We start from the raw sequence: 18,051 nt of genomic DNA, 5'->3' as shown, positions 1-18,051 counted from the left end.
ATTCATTTGACGAACACAGTCAATACCACGTTTGTATCATTTGTACCTGTTGCTCATCATATATAAAATTTCACAAGGCTTTGTCCATCCCACGTATACCTACTACCTGATGAGATAAAACAAGTTGCTATTAGAAATTTTTTTCAATCCATGAAGTCCCAATATGAGCTGTATGTTTTATGAAAGGTAGGAGGCTTCGTGAATCAACACCGTGCAGGTAAACTATATGTTGTGGATAACAAAAGGCTATGTACATTAATTCCTTTTGGAGCGTGACTCCGCCGGACAATGAAGCTAAAAATGTCAGAAATAATTCTGTGAGACACGCCGTGTGAGCGTATGTATCCGTTTTTTATTTGGTCACGATATTAAGGTATGATATTATCAACTCGATATTATCGAAATCTATTTCCATTCACTAATTGGCGATTGAAATATAATATATTGTGCTTTACCTGCTACCTAGTACAGTCTTAAGAATGTCTTGTAAGACAATTTTCTTACTAGTATAAAATAAGAAACCAATTTGAAAAACGTTTAACTTGAAGTGCGATTGGTATTTGCAATTTCAAATGTTTTTCGTCTGCGATATATTTTTTATAAACTCTATAATATCTTGATAGAATAAATCTTCTCACTTTCATGTAATTGAACGATTTGAACAATACACTTACGTTGCAAAAAAATACTCTGACAAATGTGGATTACGTTTATGCTTATACAAATCATATTTGATTACAGACATATAAAATAATATAAGCTTACCACTAGGTGTCTTAACATAATATGTTACGTGAGGTAATTAAAAAAGTAACAACAGAGTGTACGTAGTAATGCGAACGCTCCAGGAAGGCAATGGAAACAAATTGATCTCGCGTCTCTGGCAACATCCGGCTGCAATTTGCGTCGACAATGAGATGGTATCAATAGAGGCGACTTCCGATGTTAGCGTGACCATTCCGACCATTCTGACCACCGACTTGCGACCGTCACGGTGGCTGCGCTGGATCTGCGTATGAAACACCCACTCAGAGGTGGGGATGAACGACTTTACATATCCATTGATTGTACTTGCTCTATTATCGTTTGTGGTATCGAAATTTGGAAATATAAATAACTATCTACGTAAAATGTACACGTTGTCATCAAAATGAATCTTTATACCTATGCAGGCCACAATATTTAGGAGAGTGTTAAGATCTCAATCGCTTTCACTGAGTTTTGTAAATCTTTGAAATATTTGAAATATTTTGAAGCTACTTAATTTTTATAAATGTAATACTTAAATTATATTTAGTAGCATTAAAGCTCCTTGTGAATTCGTCCAGGGAAGTACTGCCACCTTACCTATTTCTGTCGCCAAACAGTAATGTCAGCATTACTGCGTGCTGGTGAAGGGTAAGGGTGTTGGTGAAATTACAGGCACATGGGACTTGTCAATTTATGTCTCAGGGTGACGGACGTAGTGGTAGTGCCCCTCAGAACTTTGCGATTTAAAGCTTCGAGTAGCACTGCAACTGTTATCGACAGGCGTGTATCTTACCATCAGACGCACGACTTGCTCGTCCTGTCACTTAATATTATAAAAAAAAAGATTTTTTTAAAGTCAAAAATCTATTGGGATGCAAGAAAGGAGCCTCCCCGCATGGCATACAGTCCCTTTTCTGTACGTCAGCGAGTACCTTACGCCGATTGGCAAATCACAACATTTTCAGTGGCAGTAGAGCTCTTTGTGAAAAAGTTCGTCTAGGGAAGTACTGCTCCCTGACCTGTTTTTCAAGCAGGAATGTGAATATCATGGTGACAGGCGCAATGGCAGTGCCCCTCAGATCTTTGTGATATAAAGCATTGAGTTGTACTGCAACTCGGTGCTTCATATGACGAAGAAAAAAAATTGTTATACACAGGCGTGCCACTTACCACCAAACCCGGGAGTTGTTCGTCCCGCCACTTGGCCTCATAAGCACAGTATGTATGCCATCGATAAGAAGAAGAATTTAAGTAGAAGAAGAAGAAGAAGAATGGTAGACGTGGTAGCCTAATGGTTTGACCGCTTCTCAAGCAGAGAGTCGTGAATTCGAATCTGGGCTTGCACTTGTGAGTTTTTCAGAATTTATGTGCGAAGTTTAATTCAATTTACTTACCATGAACTTTTCGGTGAAGAAAAATATCATAAGGAAACTGCACACAACTGCAAAGCAATTTAATGACGCGTGTGAAGTTCCCAATCAGGATTGGGCTCGCGTGGCAACTGCAGCCCTTGGCCTCTCATTGTGAAAGGAACCCTGTACCCAGCAGTGGGAATACATAGGGTAACTATTATTATCATAGAAGAACGATGGTAGCCCAGTGGGAGACAGGTTGTTTCTCAATTTAGATCTACAGTTCCCTTCGACGGCTTGACCTATGACTTTAGTTTCTAAGTTTCGTACATTTGTACTCTAGCTAGCTGTTAAAGGAAATATCGCGATGAAACCTGCATATCAAAGAGAACGTGTGGAGTCCCCAGCCTACGGTGAGTCTGCGTGGTGAACCTAAACCATCGACTTAGTTGAGACCAGTGCCTGTTTTGGTGATGTTGTTGTTGACAGTAAAATATTTAGAAGTAGTAGTAGTGTTGACAGTAAAGTAGTTTAGTAATTATTAAGAAGAAAAATTGGATAGGTTTATTTACTCATATTGCCAACCAGATCACGTTATACTGTGACATTTAAAATAGTAGTTACGTATTTTTTCGTTATCTTCTAACCACAAGCTGCTCGAGGTTTGGACGGAGTGGTAGCCAAGGAAGTCCGGGTCGTTCCATGGAATCCAATCCAGACGCTAGGTCGATGGCATAGTAAAAGTTGCTGGCAAAACCTGGACCAGAGACGCACAGGATCGTAAAGTTCGGCAAGAGCGAAAGGAGGCCTATACCCAGCAGTGGGTGATATAGGGCGGAAAATGACGATGACCATCCAGATGAGCTGCCAACCCGCTATCCTTTTTATGTATTACGAGAAAACCATCATTAACTCTCTCATCATCATTTAAATTCTTATGAAAACTGTACATATGTAGGTTATATATTGTTAATATTAAAAGTGCGTGTTAAAATTCAAACCTACTTCATCACTTTGTGCTAAAAAACAATGTTGCGCTCATTGTATAGCACGGTTACATGTACGAGATTGCGAAATGTATACAATATACCTCGCAGTTTTACCCATCATTTCCTACCTTAGTAAGATAAAATGGAAGTAAACATTGTGGTGTACTATTCTGGTGAGCCGCTGGACCGTCTCCAAATCGAAACGTGTTTCCGGTTTTCTTTTTTTTATTGGGAAGAGTTAGTCTATGGATTTTTTGGCTATTCGGAAATTTATCTTTGTCGTTTTTAAAATATTTTATTTAAAAAAAAATAACGCCCCAGGTCTATAAATAAGAATTTTACAATACTTATGTGTTTAAAAATGTTACTTATTTATTTATATGATTTTCGTAGCAAGTGATATTCGTAATTAATTCCGATATTTCTTTCAAAATCTCTACTCAAAGTTTTTCTACAATTAAAAAAGATGCATTACAACGCATATTATAGTACAGATTGCCTTCTTTCCGTATATTAATTTGAGCAGGGTACAACATACTTTTCAAGTTCCCACCCCTCCTATTTGAATAGTTGATTCATGTATCGTAATGCAAGGGAAACAATTCCGGTAATTACCGGATCATGAATAAGCAATGCACTGTCAAATTATGATCGGTTGGGCCCACGATTGTAGGTCGTATTGGGTTTTAGACCTGACGATCCGATTTTAATGTCTTTGTATCAGAAATGACTAAAGACGAATGAAATGTACTGAATTGGTGATCGCGATATCAGCATTTGCAATTAAATTAAGAAATTTTTATCGACTACCTATAAAAAAATGTTATACGGATTGTAAAGAAGAAACTGTAGCGTGTTCTGAGTTCTACACGCTGTGGTAATTAACGGCATTATAATAATATGAATGTAATTTTAAATACACCTACAGCGTAGATACACATCATACTAGGTAGGTACTTACTTGATTTCGGCCCTTAAATGAAAAAAATAAATTAAAACCTGCCAACGGGCTGAGAAAAGAAAAACATAATAATAATAAGATAATACTCTTGGCAGTATTAAAGAATTTTATTCTTTCTGATATCGGTTCTCATAATATTATTCATGAAGAATTTTCATGAGGTTAGGTTTCTCTACCTAATTTTAGTAGCAATTTTTATTATTTAAGTATTCCAGTAAAGTATCGTGAAATATCAATTCATATTTTTGGTTACTATACACGAATATTAAATAACATCTCAAGATAATATTCTACGATATAAGATAACATAGAAATTGACATCGAAATTAGGTAGAGAAAATTGACCTGAAAATTACCCTTTAATCAGTCTTGTCGTATACTATGAAGTGCTTCCTGTAAGGACTACATGCACGTTTAGTCGACAAGACCTGTTGATATCACACAGCAGCTATGGGAACAATCCTTAGCTGTATCGATATAACTACGTTCAAATCCGAATTTCATAAGAAAGTAAATTACACAAGAATGGTCCAATTGATTAAGCTGTATCCATATCTATATCCATTCGTTAAACAAAATTCCTTGAGAAAAATGAATGAAAAATTTTAGGACTACGACTTTTTAAATAATTTTATTAATTAGTTAAAAATATCACAGGTAGAGACGTAATGTAAGTAAGCGTAAAATACGCAGTTTTATTTATTCTCAAATGCTGTGCATGGTTATATTACAGGAGTACAAATTTATTCCTATTGTAATGCATTATTATGCCTGTTCCATCGCTTGTACAATGGCCAATGTTCTGAAGAACTGTTTGACAGGATGCCAACAGCAACATTTTATCATAGCACCACTCGCCACCGGCAGGGAGTCTATCCTCACACTCTGGAACCAAGTCGATCTCGTACTGTACTGTTTCAGAGGAACTTTCTCCCACGTACAATTAGGTTGTGAAATCAACTCCCTGTCTGGGTTTTCCCGCAGGAATACAGCATGGAGTCCTTCAAAAGAGATTTGAGAAGGGTCCTAAAGGGTTGGCAACGCTCTCGTGACGCCTCTGGTGTTGCAGGCGTTCATAGGCGACGGTGACCGCTTTCTATCATCAGGCGGGTCGTATGTTTATTTGCTGCGTACATAATAAAAAAAATATATACATATTTTTCCCTCATAATATTAATAATAAAGTGCCACACAACCACCCCCAATTATCTGGTTTCATAATAGAGTTTAGTATGTGTATCATAAGTCATTACTCCGAATGTCTACACCAGAACCAGTTTCGAAATCTCATTTTGAAGTTAGTTCTAAATCCAGCGCTTATGGTGCAAGCCTCTACCACACTATCAGTTATAATAATTAATAATAATGTAAATTACAATTTAAAAAAAATATTTTGCCTTACTACGATTTATCGAATTGACAATATCGATATTTCAGAACTAAAAATAACACTAGCCACTAACACTGCATTTTGGAATGATCTGGGGTATATACATACGTACTTAGAATTATTGATGAATAGGTAAATATCAATTACGTTAAAAACTACTTATTTGGGAAAAATAAATAGCATTTGTTGGCCAACTTATTTGACTATTTATTTTAATATTAATGATAATAAAGCCGCATTAAATTGTTACTTCTCTGTCATCTCTATTTTACAGAGAAATATTAACCCTATTCCATCGTCTTAGAAATCAATTAACTCTCAATTAATTCACAAAAATACCGATACGATCACAACCATATGCCACATCAATAAAGGGGGAAAATGTGCTGGAATTTCGTGGGAAAGCATTCACCCTCGCAATTATTTTTGTTTATCTATTCTTTTGCATTCGCCTTAATATGCCGGTGACTTATGGTCAAATGCCATATGGTCACTGTCACGCTATGGGCCAGAAAACTAGTACAGGTGGTATATACCGTTTAGGGTTGAATACGTACGTCGAGTCATTTATAACTGTAAAGGTGCTATGGGACTTTATTTTGTATTAGATACTATTAAATGTGCTTGTAGCGGATTTTATAAATGGGGTTCGAGTGCTAATGAAATGTTAGGAAGACCAGAAAAAATGTACTCATAGTTAATTTCATAAACGTAAGCTGTAAAAACAATGTGCACATGCAATAAAAGATATTAAAAAAAACAATGACAAGTTATAGAAAAGGCGCGAAAAACAAGTACATTTAAATTTAGAATTTCAATGTAAAACTGACGAAAAAGACATGAGATACAAAATGATTTGTACCGACTGCTGCGGTTCGCTACAGTGCCGGGAGATAAAAGTTGAATAGAATGTTTTATTATATTTTATATTTCACACACTGTAATATATTTATTTGAAGACACATTAGACATTTTTTTGCCTAACTTTGTTAAATGAAAACATATTTGTTTCTAGTCTTAATTTTAAGGATAAGGTAATATACAGTTGAGGTAATAGATATAGCTAGCGTAACATAAAAGCTTGCATTTTCTCAGTTATGACCATAGAATCTATGATCGTAACTAATGAAATATGACAAAAAGTCACTTACTTCAGTTAGCCTTTGCTAACTCTTTAGTGACCCAATATGTCGCACCACTAGGCATGAGTCTAGTGCATAACAAATTAATCATTTTTAGTGACAGTGGATTCAACACGTGCTCGTCAGACAATTCTAAAAACATGGCGGTCTCCATCGCCAAGGTTTCATAAATGAGCTGATAGAACCTTCATATGTTGACTGTTAGCTTGCGTGTCCTTAAACAATTTAATTTAAAACTTCGTGTCAATAGTAAAAATAAGAAGTCGCAGCCTTGATGTGATAAGGGCACATCTGCAATGACAATTTTTCAGGAGGTACATTTAAAGATAATTTTTTTAAGCTTAAAAAACAGCGTTGTAACATTTGACGCATATATGACTTGCTTAAGCATGGACATTAACACGGACGTTGTGTAAACGATTAGAAGCTTTCGAAATGTGGGTTCATCGAAGAATTTTGAAGATATCGTGGACCAATAAAGTCCCAATGAAAACGTATTACGGAGGGTGTACAAAGGCTTGAAGCTCCTGAAAACAGTAAAAAGGAGGAAGCTGCAGTAGGTACAATATGGTGCAATAAATACCCTCTACTGCAACTCATTCCGCAAAGAAAAATCCAGGGCCGCAGAAGACGTGGTTTTGAATGGTAAGGGTGCAAATAGCTATATTGATAGCCGACCTCCGGTAGGAGATGGCACCTCGAGAAGAAGAACGATTTGTTTCATATAGTTCGCTTTATTTTTATGACTTTCATGTGTTAAAAGTTCTTCTGATATGAACACAAGTGGCTTTATTATATCAAGGATACGAACTATACATTTTATTAGTATCATTTTATTAAGTGATTTACGCAACGTATAATCTATTGCATAATTGTAAAGGTTCGTAAAAAAATGTTTTTCAATTGGGCCAACTCTGGCAAGTGCATACAACTGACAACAGCACGTCTTCGTTCACACTTTATATTTTAATTCCACTCCAAGTCACCTTTGAGAAGGCTATATCTGTGTTAACCAATTAGGAAATCTTGTGAAATGTTTTCGAAGCTGTATTATTCGATTTTGGTCATGATAAATTTAATATTAGAAGGCGTTCAAGACTTTTATATTACAAAGGTCCGTATTACGACAAATCATTAAGTTAAATAGAGCAAAGAATCGACCATTATGTGTAGAAACTAGAATATAGATACATTATTATGAATAGTTGAAAGGGTGAAGTAAAGCAATCATCATGCATAAGTAATAAGGCTTGGGTGGCGTGCTTTCTGAGCCATTACCGCGCTTCTGTGAAAGCGGACATTCGCCTTATCGTCGGATATCGCTAGAATAAAACCTGCTGATAACATCTTAGAGCTGTGTCGGTATGTAGTATCGATATCGATTCATTTTTTTACAAACATGCTGTCCCGTAGGCGTGATGTCTTGTGTAAGATCTCGAAAAAGATTAAAATTTAAACAAGTACGATATATTATTTATCATTTGACAATTCGTTAAATTTTTATGTCGATGAACCTACATACATTGGTCAATGCGTCAAAAAAATGTCATAAGTTTTGCACAGCAAAAAAGTTGTTTAAACCCAATACAAACATCTGCAACAAGTATAAACATATTTGAAAGATCTGCTTGCTCAGTCTGTAGTCCAGTTGGCTAGAGCGGTGGCCTTGGTGTGGCAACATACGCTAGTTCGAGTCTTATTAGATCTAAAGATTTTTTGCGTTGTTAAATCGTTGCATCTAAAATAATAGGTTTGTCAAAGTTTAAGTTAACTTCATGCTCCAAATTTAAACAAAACTGTCTTCCATTTTTTTCTCCAATGTTCCTTCTCATTAGCATATCAGAGCGCTTAACAAATCTATCATATTTATCGATATTTTATTGTTGCAAAATTGAACAATTATCGCTATAGTTAAATGAATTAGGATGTTGAAGTGGTACCTACTCAACCCGTTGCAAAACTCTTAGAGCTAGTCACTAAAAAAAATATTTTTATATATATACAGAGCGTGCTACCAGTGGGCTGTTACTTGCTAGTGGCTTAGGATCGTACAAGGTAAGTAATCCATGTGTGTGATCCATTATTAGAAAATGTTAAAAGTACAATGAACGTAGTTGGCACACAGTAGACATTAAATCACAATCTATCGACACTAACGATAAACACTCCCAACTCTATTCAGTATGGAAGACAGGCACTTATTAGTAGTCATTATCTGGGCCGGTATCGCAGTGACATATGGCCAATATCGGACACGACGCTATCTGCGACATGCAAGAGGCCACCACGCTAGCGCTGGAAAAAACTTTAATTACCCCTTTGTTGGAAAAAGGTTGCTTTTCGAAATTGCATGTCGAACTTTTGCAGGATTTGATGGGTATACTTTGATAGCGGCACAAACATTTATATCAGAATTTTCATAAATTTTCCAAAGCCGTTAATATACTGCTTAAAAATGTCTAGAGTTCAAAGGCATACGAGAATTCATGTGTGACAGATCCCTAGAAATGTTTAATGTATGTAGGTACATAATAAGCACAAGAAGACTTTTGAGATGTGAGTTTATCGTCGGTTTTCGATAATCTCATGGCATGACCGGGTTACAAATATAGAAGTACTCAATAAAATGAAGAAAAAAAGTGGAGCTTATGAACACCGTTAAGTCAAGGAATATGTCGTACTTCGGCCATGTCATGAGGAACAACAAGTGCAAATTACTCCTTAAACGAATTGTAGTAGAATGGGGCACACCTCGTTGAAAAATTTGAGAGAATGGTTCGGCTGCAGTACCTACAACCTCGGTCTTTAGAGTGGCAGCCTCTAAAGTCGCGATTGCTATGATGTTGTCCAACCGCCGATAGAAGAGAAACAATTATTAAAATTAAACATGTGGACATACGAATCAGGTTGTACGATATACTTATTCTTTATAAATTAAATTACGCCGACATAGTGATGGGTGAATGTATTTTGGTTCGGATTAGGAAAGTGATACAGCGTCTCCTAAATGCTTGTGCACGTTCTGTTTTCCTGTTCCCCGTCGATCTCAAATTACCCCGTTTTTAAACAAATTTAACCTCTGAATATGCGCGACTTAAGTTGCATCTTGCTACTTTACTTTTCGGAGTGAATAAAAATTATTTACCTTCATACCTCTTCGAAAAGTTTACGTTTTCCCAACAGACTTCTACACCGCGCGGCTGCCTTTCGTGGTAGCATCCATTTTGCTGCCAAGAAATGTTGGAACGACATTCCACCATCAATAAAAAATTGCAAACCTGTTGCCTCCTTCAAATCATCTTTTAAGAAATTTGTATTATTTTCTCAGGTGTCTAACAGCACTGGCAGTCGTGCTGTGCCTTCTTGACATTTTGCTGCTAACTTTAATATACCAACCACAAATACATGAGAACACAATACACGCACAATCAGTGTTGGTTTTATTACATCCCACCTACTTACACGTACACCCATTTTTATAGCATGCTTTTTTACTTTTTGATTTATATTTAAGTTTTGATTTACGCTTAATTAAGTCTATTGTATTTTTTTTTAATTATTTTGTCTGCTTGGACGATGCGACATCATCCTTGTTATTTATTCGGTTTCACTGAAAACCAGCGTAACAAGGTGTTTTCGCATGTCTTGTTACAAAAAGCTGAGTGGAAACCATTTTGGTAACTGTATGTTACAAGAATTACATACAACCATTTTGGTAACATACAGTTACCAAAATGGTTGTATGTAATTCTTGTATTTTATGTTTTATCATAGGATTATTATACTTTTCTTTCTTTCTTTCTAAATTTAAATTTATAAGTTGATACATGTGTGTTGATATAACTTATATCAACACACATGTATCAACTTATAAATTTAAATTTAGTCATCAACTGATGTATGTTATTTCTTTAATGCATAATTCGCACTGTAAATAATAACTTATCTTATGGATAAAACTATTCATTGTCTGTATATGCGACTTAGATTTGAAAATTGGTTACATTTTTAATAGTCAGGCATTCATGTATTGGTTGGTTCTTATTGAGAACATTAATCATGGTTGAACCGACGACAATGTGGTAAGTAACTGCGAGACCCGTCTTGGGTCAGACTTGGTAAAACGGTAAGGAAAAAGAGCTTCTAGAGTATGTTTCTTTACAAGTTTCAATACTTAGAAAATCTAGTTCTAAAATCTAGTTAAAAAAAGAAATGAAATCCTTACTTTTGTAATACTAATAAGCAATGTGGTTACATTCTTCATACGTAGAAAGATTATGAGAGAAAGATACTTGAAACTCGTATTGTGCAAATGCTATGAGTGCTTTTCAACTAGTAAAGGCTGCTTTAAAACTCGTTTGCAATAAAGTGGAGAAAAAATGATAACTTGCCTTTCTAGACTTATTATTGCTACTTCTTACATTCCTTAATACTTTAACACACATATAAATCGCCATAAGTAGTAATAAATAATTAAAATTGAAGAAAAATACAGAAATAATCATATTTCTTTGATTTTTTCAAATTTGTTTGATTAGTTTCTATCCAAACTGAGGTACAAAATAAACAAAAAAATACAAGCACGTAGTGTAACATCTTTCACACAGATGACGCACACAAGCACGCACACGCACACACCTAACAAAAATATCTGAACATGTTTCAACTGATACTCGTACACGTGATAATAAAAAAAAATTGTTTACCATTTTTCAATTGATCGCTCATAATAATAAGGGTAATTAATTTTTCGATATACGGTGATGAAGCGCAATCTGAATATCCAATGGCCCTAAACTTAAGATGCTTAAATTGATAAGACAGTCTTAACAAAATGTATTAAGAGTGTCTTTTGCATTGCAAGGGTTGGTTTAGGATGAAAAATAGAGAAAGAAAACTTAACTACATGAACTAAATCTAAAAAGGGAAAAAAGGAATACAAACAAAAATTAAATAAAAAAACAAGGAACCTGGCCTTTCTCAAACTAAAAAGAGCTATCAATTCAGGTTTGCTGATCAGATTAAGCTCCGCTGCATACGCAGTCCGCAGAATACGTGAGCTTACCGATGTTAGTACTGCTAGACTAGTTTACTTTAGTTACTTCCATAGTATAATGTCCTACGGGATTCTCATGTGGGGTAAAGCGGCAGATATTCAAACCATATTTGTATTGCAAAAACGAGCGATTCGTTCTGTGTACCGTCTAGGCTCTCGGGTATCTCTCAGAGAAAAGTTTAAGGAGACTGGTATCATGACTGTGGCATCGCAGTACATTTACTCAAATATTTTATATGCCCGTAAAAATATACATAATTTCAATAAGAAAGAAGATATCCATAATATTAACCTTAGAGCTAAGTCCAAACTCATGGTACCACGATTTCGTTTAACCAAGGTAAACAACTCTTTTATGGGGAACTGTATACGTTTTTACAATAAGATTCCGGAGCATATATTAAGTTTATCATTTCCTAAGTTTAAAAACTACATTAAAAATATTTTGATCGAAAAATCATATTACAAAATTGAAGACTACGTGTTAGATAAAGATGTATGGAAAGACGACATGGCTCCAGAATCCACACAAATTTGATTCAAAGTGTATTCCATAGCATTTAAGTTTATTTGAACAGAACAATCCCTAGAGTTTCTTGCTCGTTCTTCTCAGGGAGGTCAGCGTAGTGAACGAGCAGTAGCTTAAATGTGACGTTTTCAAGTGTAAATTTATTTTACCTATGGAATAAATAATCTTTGACTTTGACTTTGACTTTGACTTTGTAAACATATGTCCCTAACACCAATATGACTAATATATAACTTAGAAATTCGAGTGGCACTGGAATTGACTCCAATAACGGTGACACTAAGCGGTGACCAGATACCTTGAGTATCTAGAGGGAATTCTGAAGCCCAAATTAGCGAACACTTGTGGCCATAATTTTATACAAAAATAACAATTCCAACTCATCTAGTTAAGGGCCAGAACATTTTATCGGGGCGCGGATCCACGACGCGGAGGCTGGAAAAGTTTCCCCATTGGGTTGCTAAGCTTATTCTTTGGCGGAAGTAGCAGTCATCCACCTGATCACCGGAAGCTTAAACGACTCTAATTGAAAGCTCTCTTGCGATGGGTTTCACCTGTGGAGGGTCCTGGGTTTCCACCTCATAGGCTCAAAAACGAAGTTGGCATATTTGAGTATTTGTGGTTTCCGGCTGCTCTGGAGACTTTTATTTTTCAATAATCTTGAATGACAAATCCCAATTTGCTTTTCAACATTTTATCTTAATATAAAACACATGTCGCGATTTCTGTTCGTGTGTCATCGTTAGCAGAATGGGATCACTCATCAGAAATCGAATATGAGTATAAAAGCACAAATATTTACTAGTTGTAGCTCGCGACTATGCTTCACATACCAATATTCTTTGGTTCGTGTGGTTCAGTGTTACCAATTTAAAGAAATTGGTTGAAACTGTAATCGAATTGAGGAAAACCGATAGAGTTTGCGAAAAACTCAACCTGATTTTTAAATATAAAATATTATAAACATATCTACCAAAAAGTCTTGGTAGAAACTCTTGGTGGCTTGTTTTTCCTGTTTGTTTTGTTTGTATTTTGTCGAGAAAAATAAACTTTATTATTATATAAAAAAAGAACAAGAAAAACTAAAGATTTCATCGCGCTATATTTTAGTTTATTGCCCAATACAAAGCGTTGTACCCAAGTAAATAACAAATAAACCGACAGGTCCGATCGAATGGTCATTAGTACATTGCGAAATACAATCGAGTTTGACGTTAGAACTTATCGTTGGTTTGTCCGTTTATGCGCACAGAAAATTGATAAATCAATATCAAGTTTCACTATGTTAACGAACAAGCCGCGATTGTTGGAATTTACACTTCGTTGTTTGAGTGCAGCATGTATTTTTGACTGTTTTTTTAACTCTTTGTTTAGATGTCTGATCATTATGAACATGTCAGCTCCATTAAAAACAGCAACTTAACTGTTTGCTGAGCTGATAATTTAGAATAGAATAGAATATATATTTATTGCAACGCTACAACACATAGATACAAAAAAAAGAAACCATTTAGACAAGCAATATAAAAAAAACAAAATAAATAAGACAAAACAGACAAAAAAAAAAAAACTAAATATAACGACTACATAATAATGTTGTACTGTCTGTGTGCGGTTGGGGCGTACGCAAAAGGACTTCATTCAGATTATGCCACAGTCATAATTGATTGTGGCGCTGGTTTTCAATGAGCCCTGAGCTAAGATGGGTGATGAACGTGTGTGTCGCAAAATAAAATAAACTGCTTAAATATTTGTGTACGTGTTCTTTGACCGTTGTGTTACTACTGTGTGTTATATTATAGATCGCAGAAGTACTTAAATATAACAAAAAAAATATAAATATACCTACTTCGATTACCTATTTCGATAATTTAATGCTAACTGCCTCCTTGGCCGAACGGTTACCATGCTTAACTGCCACGCAGAGGTCTGGGGTTCAATTCCGCGGCCGGAAATATTTATATGACCTATTTCTCTCGTGAGTTTGGGTGTAATTTGTGGTTGTCTGTGTGTGTCCATGGCACCCGCTATACATATCGTTGCCCTAATGTTGGGCTTTCAAGAAAAAAAATGTGTACTTGTACAAGATGACGATATACAGTGAACGGTAAAACCAAAATTGGTTTATAGGACGTTGTACAATTATGTTATATATGTAAATTGTGTTATGTGTGTAATAAAAAAAACTAGAAAAAACAATACATCAACAAAAACTCTAAATAGAATTCAAATAGGTAAATCAAAATGCTACTTTTTGTTTGTAATAAAAATAAAGATCTAGCCATTAATCGCCAGTGTTTAATAACAACAAGCCAGCTCCGGGTGGCCACTGTTGACCGTTGTTGCCTTCACGCAAAAGGTAGTAAGTAAGGCGTCAACTTTGGTGAGAGTACCTACGTACTTACAAAGATTAACAATATTGGAGTACACTCCTTACTTAAATGGCAAATTTTAACGTAATACATTTTGCTATGGCCGGCTGTACAAAATAATAATAAACAGACAGTTAGCTGTAAAAGTACCTGGTTGAGTGAAGAAATATGAAAGTTTCTCATAGGTGGCGCTGATGTCAAAAAACCGTTTAAATCCAATACAAAGATCTACAACCAACACATAATGCAGTTGGTTAGAGCGGTGGCCCCGGTGGGGCAACAGACGCTGGTACGAATCCGACTGGATCTCTGGATCCGACTGGACCTGACTAGGTCGAAGGCATTTTTTTGTATTGTAATTTTTAAGTTTATTGAAAGTCACGATGTTTTACTACTGTGATATACATTATTTTTTGTGAAATTACATCACTAGTTTTTTATAATTATTATTATAACAATGATCGAAACATTAAGAAAAACTCATTCGACACGGCTGGATTAGAACCATTACTCTTTAAGCAATCCGTACCGGATGCTCTGCCAATTAAGCCACGGAACGAACCAGGAGGCCTTATGAATTTTTCTACGTGTTTGTTGCAGATCCATGTTTTTGGTTTTTATTTGTGTTGTTCGATCTTTGCATCAATAATAATAAACTAGAGAAGTAAGTATAATAAAAAAATATTTATGATGATGTTCAATAAACTAAAAATTGCAATTAATACCATAATTAACAATTTGCGAATGTATTAACAATTCTCTATCAGATTCCTACCCAACATGGTTTAAATTCTATTTACACTGTCTGAGGCCTTCCAGCCTGAAATCCGATATTCGTAATAATTTATGTACAACGCCGAATCAATACTTTTGATTATAGTTGATGAATATAACTCTGTAGCCATAGCAAATGTTTTGTACATATTCTCTAATAACATTATTTTTATTTAAATCAGTCTAGACGCGCGCCATACCGCGAGCGACAATATAGACAAACTTATTTATAGACCCCTAATGACAACACTATTTTTTCAGTTCAATATATGTAATAAACTTTGAAATGTTGGCATTTGTTGCTTTGTTTAGCAGCAATACAGGTTGTGTAATAATTCCTCCAGGGAAGTACTACCACCTTTCCTATTATTCTTATAGTATTGTGAGCATTACAGCGCGAGCGTTCCAGTTTGAAAGGGTAAGGGAGCGGGTGAAATTAGACGCACATGGGACTTGTCAACTTAGGTCTCAGGGTGACGGGGGCTCAATGGCAATGCCCCTCAGATCTTTGCGATTTAAAGCTCTGAGTGGCACTGCAACTGTCACGGATAGGGGCGTCGCTCACAACCAGACGCAATACTTATTCGTCCCGCCGCTTAATATCTTAAAAAAAAACCATAAATGCATTGTGTTAATACCACTCTTCTCTCTTTTTTTTCTTAACTATAGAAAAAACTACATTTAACGGACATTAATTTTGAAATGACATTTTAAATCCCTAGGGCTGGTGTTAAGGGATCTCCGTTATTCGAAATTCGAAAGTTTGTTTTATTTCAAAATAATAAAAAAAACAAACAACACATTAACTATGGCTGGAGAAGATTGACCGACTATTCAGATAATTTTGCCACATCTGGGCTCTTATCATATAACATTGTTATGTTCGTTTGTTTTTGAAGGAATTTTATCACAATACGCTTCCGTCCTTAAGTTTTTTTAATCCTCAATGGGACATAACATTGCTGTTAAATTTGGTACAGGATGCTTTTAAGAAAAGGAAAAACAAATTTTACTTGTAAATTTAGGTTTCTCGAATTGATTTTTATGATACGATACGATGAATCACAAAGATCTGAGAGGCACTACCACTACGCCCATCACCCTATAAATAAGTTGACAAGTCCCATACGCCTGTAATTTCACCAGCATCCTTATATACCATTCAAAACCGAAAATGCTGTAATACTCAAATAACAGCTTGGCGGCAAAAATAGGTAAGGCGACAGTACTTCCCTAGACGAACGCTTTCACAGGGAGCTCTACTGCTATAACAGAAAAGTCAATACAAATTAATAATAAAAGAAATGTGTCAATAGAGTTTCATTTTCAGCTACAGAGGACTATGGGATACATACGCTGTTATGTTATATGTTATATCATGGCCAGTAATGGACAGTCAATAATACACCTGAGTAAAATCGTCACAAATAAAATATGTAGGAGTCTTTTTAACTGACTTGAAAAAAAGGAGGAGGTTTTCAATTCGTCTGTATGTTTTTTGTTTTTTTTTATGTGTGTTACGCGAAATAAGAATTATCCAAATCGGTTCACAAATGTTGGCATTTATTTATTGGAAAGAGGGTACCTCAGTAGTGGTCCCGTTTAAATTTGAAGAAAATATTTTACCTCTAAGGGTAGCAAAACAGGGGATGAATCCATTTTCACGCACTTTCCGGTAACCGATTTCAATAAAACTTGGCAAATAGATGTAATTCCGCGAACTTCGGTTCGGTCGGTGCTTTAGTACTCTGTACTGAGACGTTTTTTATAATATCAAGTTTGTTAACAGTTTATTTTTATGTTGAAATTCTAAATTTAAATGTACTTGTTATTGGCGCCTTTTTCTTTCATTTGACTATTGTTTCTGTTTTTCTATAGTGTCATGTAAATAAACTGTAAGTAAGTGTCCTTTGGCTTTGCTCATTTTTCAATAACAACTACCCGAACCCCATTGATACAGTCCGCTAATTAAAAATATTAAAGCACAACAGAGCAATTAAAGTCAAATAAAACAAGAACCTCTATTACGTTCTTAAAAAGTTACATCTATGATAAACAGATTACATTCTTATACTTTAAAAATTTAATATGTGACAAAATGTGTAATAAATTTAACAATTAAGTTTAACAACTCTATTACAATAAAACATTAAGATTATTTTTAAAGCTTCCTTTTGACAAAATTATTGTAAACAAGTTTTTATTTAGACCATGTCAAAATGTTTTGAGTCTCGTTGTTTATTTAATAGTGAAAGAGATGGTTAATTTGACATTAATATTTCATTTGTTTATTTTTTTGTTTTTTTTTTTGTTATTTTTAGGTGAATCAACAAAAATATTTTATCTTATTAACAAAGTTATTAATAAATGCTGCAAAAATAAATCGAAGAAGATGGTTCGGATTAAATTTGAATTAAATTACATTATATAATTTTATATTTTACTGAAACTATATTAACAATATTCAGGATTTAATAGTTTTAAAATTAGTAATGATATTGTAAAGTAGACCTTTTATAATTATGAAGAGTTATCCCTTTGTCTTTGTAACTTTGTAACTCGTTAATGAATATTTATACCTCCTTTTCATCCACATATCAAATTCTATGTTGTGCTCGCGCACTTGAGAGCAATTTAGCTATTAGTTGGTTCCGTAGGCAAGGAGCGGAACCCGCAATTGGCCGGCTAACGAGGAAACAATCTTGCACGCGCTCCGCTTGCCCGCGGAACTCTAGT

General features: G+C 35.0%; 1 protein-coding gene across 4 annotated transcripts in view; it reads right to left on the bottom strand.

Moving 5' to 3' along the window:
• LOC113226450 (homeobox protein prospero) overlaps window positions 1–18,051 on the bottom strand; it is a 130,007-nt gene that overhangs the window by 31,293 nt on the left and 80,663 nt on the right. The gene's annotated exons all lie outside the window — the stretch shown is intronic.

This window comes from Hyposmocoma kahamanoa, unplaced genomic scaffold, assembly GCF_003589595.1.
Source record: "Hyposmocoma kahamanoa isolate Upper Pololo Valley unplaced genomic scaffold, ASM358959v1 192, whole genome shotgun sequence".
Lineage (NCBI taxonomy): Eukaryota > Metazoa > Arthropoda > Insecta > Lepidoptera > Cosmopterigidae > Hyposmocoma > Hyposmocoma kahamanoa.
The sequence above is the reverse complement of the archived record's forward strand: the minus strand, read 5'-3'. Positions and strand labels throughout refer to the sequence as shown.